Genomic DNA, 5,914 nt, shown 5'->3' with positions numbered 1-5,914 from the left:
TGTCCAGAACTTGGATGGAAGACTGAGAACCTATATAGTTATTCTACACAGAAACAGGGAACCCAGGGACATAGAAAGTGTAGCTCAAAAATAAAATCAATACTGTGTAGAAGCAGGATAGATAGAAGAAAAGCACTGAAATTATGCTGAGATCTCTTCTAAAAGATGGTACATCCAAATACATTCAGATTAATGCTGACACACACTCCAGTATATAAAAGTCATTTCACACTTTTTTTTCGCAATAAACTTTGGAACACTCGAGCCATCCTATACGTGAGCCCTTTGGGTTTATTTGCAAGTGCTCCAACCACCTCTGAAGATGGATAGCGTTGCTTAGCGTATATTTGTTGGCTGTTTGTCTTGGTTACGCACACCCCTTGGATAGCTTGCCGCTAATGACCTTGAGATGGGGCCTGCGCAGCGATGCATCAGTGTAATAGGGCGTCCCTCCACCGGCGGCTAGCCAGCTAGCGCAGCGGGGATTTATTACACACAGCTAACTTGTGTTAAGCCATGTGGCCATGATTCATTTACCTGCCAGACTGACCTTATCCTCAGGTATGCCTCCTGCCCGTCTGCCCACCTGTCGCCATTTTAAAGCAAACACCAGTCAGTGTACACATTTTTTTCCCCATAAACATAATTTGATCCCTGACATCTTGTGTGATCATTGCTCAACAGTAGCACTTCTTTGCTATTTGGTGTGATGCGATAGAGAATATTGGACTGTGTATTAGGTTTGTTGCACCATGTGTGGAATTGTTGGTCAGATGGTAATGCATTAGAGATGATTGTAATCATTAATCTTTCTAAAAGATGTGATGAAGTTTACAAAGGATGCTAGCAAAGAAGAATTCAATAAAAAAAAAAAACTAGCAGTGAAACGGAGTAAAGTATAGCACTGGTAGGCTGGCTTTTTATCTTGATTTGCTCTTCTTGTTATTCTTTTTTCCCGTTTCTGACCTTCTTACCTGCCACCATCCCAGGCCGCCCTCCATCCTTCTGGTTCAGATTTTATCTAGACCTGATGCTACAGACACATGTAGTTCTCTTGGCAGGTCTGTAAGTGAATGAAGTAATGGCAGCTGCATGCCTCACAGGACAGGAAACCTATCAAGCGCCTTCATTGATTACCAGCCAACAGGAGCACAAGGCAAAGAGGAAGGAGATGGGAAGAAAGAAGACGAGGGGGAATGAACGAGTAAGACATAAGATGAGAGAGATGGATCAAGATCTGACAACAAAAAAGATTGACCTTAGATAGATCTTCATTTACATCAAAGTTATATATTTTGCTGAACAGAAACCTACTGAATGAAACCTCACTCCAGAACTCACCTGCTTTTCAGTGTAAAGAAGAGTTTATGTAATTTGATGAGTAATTCATGGAGACTAGGGATGTAACCAAATGTGAATACAGTATTTCGAAGGAACGTAGTGTGTTCTATTCATTTGTTTGTGTTTTATTTTTTGGAAGCTTGCCAAAAAAGTTCACCAGGCATCTGGTTGAGACTAGAGGTGTGCATTGGGACTGGGATCCTGGTGGAAGATTTCCCTCTCATGTGTGCAGGAAAGCTGGCATGACGAACAAAGACAATGAATGTGAAGGGTGCGATCCGTTTACAGCGTTCATTCACTCACCATTAGCTGTTTGGTCAGGGTCAGGGTTTGGTCAGGGCCTCGAGGGTTTGGTCGACTGTTTGGTCAGGGTCTAGATGGTTTGGTCAACTGTTTGGTGAGGGTTTGGTCAGGGCCTCGAGGGTTTGGTCAACTGTTTGGTCAGGGTCTCGAGGGTTTGGTCAACTGTTTGGTCAGGGTCTCGAGGGTTTGGTCAACTGTTTGGTCAGGATCTCGGTGGTTTGGTCAACTGTTTGGTCAGTGTCTCGTTGGTTTGGTCAACTTTTTGTGCAATGTGTTTAAATCGTTCGTTCATTCATTAATCATTAGCTGTTTGGTCAACTGTTTGGTCAGGGTCATGGATTACCCATGACTCATGGATTAAATTAGGCTACCATTAACATACACTGTATTGGGAAATTCATTTGAAAATATTGCAGACAGATGCAAAAACAAACCTAAGCACAAGTGGAATTCAAAAAACTTTTTTTTTTTTAAACCTCCTTTGCACATAAATAGATACCAATTATGAACTTGAGTGGTGTAGCTGAGGTTGAGGCTGACATGCGGACAGTGTTTGAAGTTTCCCTTCAAGTTTAGGCCACACCTACATCAAGGTTAAATCCAAGTACAGATACAGATACAGATACAGATATTTGGAATACTAAACAGATACAGATAGTGGCATTGTTTTACTCCACTAATGGAGACATTGAGCTATTTACAATGCAGAGACAATATATACAAATATACACAAGCTTGTCTACTTCAGGAAAAGTTTCCTGCTGTCGCACATCTTTCACACTAGCGGTGGGTCGAAAAACAGTCTGTCAGTCTCCTACCAAATATGACACTGAGACAAACAACTTGGCATCTCACTAAGACATAAGGCTCCACAAAGGAAATTAACATGCTGTGATATGTCACATTCAACCCATGATACTGTCTTCACACAAATAGCTTTTCCTATAGAAATCTGCCTGTATTCCAGCCGAAAGGTTTCACTTCTAAATGAGCCCTGCTGAGCCAAACCATCATTAGTGCCTTCGATCAGTGCACAGAAGTTCACACATCCATGTGATGGAACTGTCCCTGACCTTCAACCCTGCCTTCTTCTTGTTTCCAAACACTTGAGAGTGCCTCTATAGTCTGAATGCTTTTCAGCCAGCTGTGAAGATAAAAAGAGAAAGAGGTATAAAAAAAAAACCTTGTCTTGTTTCTCACCACCTGCTTTTCACTAGAGAGCAGCCACTCTGTTTTCGTCTCAGTGCAAAAAATAACCCTGACACCATTGTGCTGAAAGCGGCCTGGCATTTACTAAAATGGGCTCCACTGTTTATAAATTGCAAATCGATATTAATGATCGAGCCCCCTCCTCTGCTTTTCTTCAAGGTAAAGATGTCACACAGCAATACAGCATTGGCAGGTTAAATCCAATTGTAGTCACAAAACTGAGCATGGATAAACATTACCATTAAATAGATCTTTAAAGAAAGAAAATATACACAAAAATATATGGAGGAAGAAAATAACTTTATATTATATTATATATTATATTATATGTATTATTGTGCTGGGTGGCACAGTGGCTTAGAGGTTCACACTTTTGCCTCGCACCTCCGGGGGTTGGGGGTTTGAATCCAGCCTCTGTGCTGGGTGAAGCGTGTATGTTTTTCCTGTGCTTCAGGGATTTACTAGGGGATTTACCAGGTATTCCGATTTCTTCCCCCAGTCCAAAGACATGCTTTGTAGTCTGATTGGCATCTCTAAATTATCCGTAGTGTGTGATTGTGCCCTGCTGTGAGTTGGCATCCCATCGGCTTGCATCCCAAGTCCCCTGGGATATCCTCCAGGCTCCCTGTGACCCTGTGCAGGATAAGCAGTACAGAAAATGGATGGATGGATAATAGATTAAAAGATTAGATTTAAAATATATGATTTATGTACTGTATAAAATGAATCACAAGTCGCTAAGCCTGACAAAAAACAAACAGAAACAAAATTATTGTTGGGACTTGGTCTTAACATTTGCTCCAAAATGTTCAATACATAGACCGTCTACTAGCCCGGATGAGAAAGTTATCCAGTTCCATGAAGTACTTCTATATATCAACAGATAACCTAACATTTTTGCACCACAGCACATTATCTACATGTTCTAATCCCAATACATTTATAAATGTCAACATTTAATATAAAGTAGCTATAGTACAATGAAAACTAGACTTGACAACTTCCTCTTCTTCTTCTTCTTCTTCTTCTTCTTCTTCTTCTTCTTAGCTAATAGATTCCCAAGGGAGAAAGTGAAACAGATAACAAGATTGTGTGTTGTATGTGTGCGTACACATACGAATTGATCTGTAACTTTAGTCATCGTCTCTGAGCTCGAGGGACGTCCATCTGGGTTAGCCTCCTTCTGCCACAGATCGATACTTTCCCTGAAGAGTGGAGTACACACACACACACACACACACACACACACACACACACACACACACACACACACACACACACACACACACACACACACACACACACACACACACACACACACACACACACACATTATTAAGCCAGGTAACAGATTACCAGGATATAGCTGTTGTTTCTATCAAAAATAAAAAAGTTAAAAACGTAGCTCTGTTTGAGATTAATTAATAATGGGAAAGGGCTAATTCCAACAACTCAAGTCCTGTTTAGTTTAGATTAGACTCTGAAGTGCAGAAGATAAAGTTAAAGGAGTACAAATACATTGACGTTTTAATCTCCCAGCCATCAGTGGGCCCTGGCTTACAATTGCCATTCTTATAACTAGGGGAAAGCTGGTACAATTGTAATAATTGTTGCTCCGAGTTAAGTGCCTTAAAAATGACTTCAATTAAAGACTTCTTTCTTATCATGCACATTTGCTTCTTTTATCAAGTGCAAGTTTACCCATACCGTCAATGAGTACTGTGCATTTTCCCTGAAATCAAAAGGTGTCCCATGGTACAACGCAGTGTTACAAGTTTGATGCTTTGTTACAATTGTAACTTATGATATGGTGCAATTGTACAATTACATGTACATCAGGGTAAAAAAAATAATAAAAATCAATGGAGTGAGATGGTCTGTATTGGAGTGTATTTTTTTTTTTTTTTTATGAACACAAATGCTTGTGTCATGTCAGTTCTTTAAATATCTAATGGTAAATGCATATAAATTAATAACTGTAAATGATTAGAAGTTTAAATATGAATAATTAAATAATTTACAGTACATTAGTATTCATCAGCATTTAACATTGGATATTTAAGAAACTGGTGAAATAGTGATGCAGCTAGTCATTATTTATAGAAAACTAAAAGTTTGATATTGTGCATATGTGAATTGTGCTTTACTGTATTTATAACGGCTCCTTTAATCAGCCTGCAGGATCTCACTTTTCTTAATGATTTTATTTTCTTTCTCCTTTTGAAAATGCTTTCCCAAGTAGTGTGTGTAGTCAAGGTTTTACCACCCAGAACAAGTATGTGGTTGCGTGCCTCTTCTAAAGTATTCATTAGACTGGGTGAAATTTATTACACTACCACTTAGTTTGATGAAAGACAGTAGGTAATTCGCCAAGTAATTTTCTCAGAGGAGAATGGAGACAAACACTGACATGGCCAATCCAGACCGAAATAAAATCACAGAGTAGCGCCTGTAAAATAGGAAATTACCTCAGGACCCCATGTAAATTGAATCCAAACCGGATAGAGCTAAAATTGAACATAAGTGGTTTTCCACAAATATCTCCAGCAAGAGTGGATGAATCACACTTTTTTTTTCTTCAAATGGACACTGAAAAGTGACGTGCATGGATATAATAAAGTTTGCCGTAACAGCAAATCTATTAAAATCACTCCTTTCATTAAATTTGATCCACTGTAGTTACTGAATAATTAATTGTGGATCCTGAAAAATACTTTGGACAATGTTTGTGAGTGGAGAAGTAGAAGGAAAATAAGACCATTGTCATCCATCACAAGAATCCAAGTATTAAGTGAGTGAAAGTTATATGATGGTCAGAGAACTTTGCTTATGGAAAGTAAGAGGTGGGAGGGACTGAGCATGATTCAGAGACCTTTTTGGGAGGCGAATCTGCCAAGAAAAACCCAAAAGGTTTGGACACTGAATGTTGGAAGAACTCACCAAGAACAAAAATGTCTGGCCAGATGTCCAGAAAAGTTGACCACTGAGAGAAAAGAAGTGAAAATACACACAGATGAATGATATTATATCATTATATCATGGTGCTGTTAAAACATATGTC

The sequence above is a fragment of the Ictalurus punctatus genome, chromosome 12 (genome assembly GCF_001660625.3).
Source record: "Ictalurus punctatus breed USDA103 chromosome 12, Coco_2.0, whole genome shotgun sequence".
Lineage (NCBI taxonomy): Eukaryota > Metazoa > Chordata > Actinopteri > Siluriformes > Ictaluridae > Ictalurus > Ictalurus punctatus.
This window is presented reverse-complemented; position numbering follows the sequence as displayed.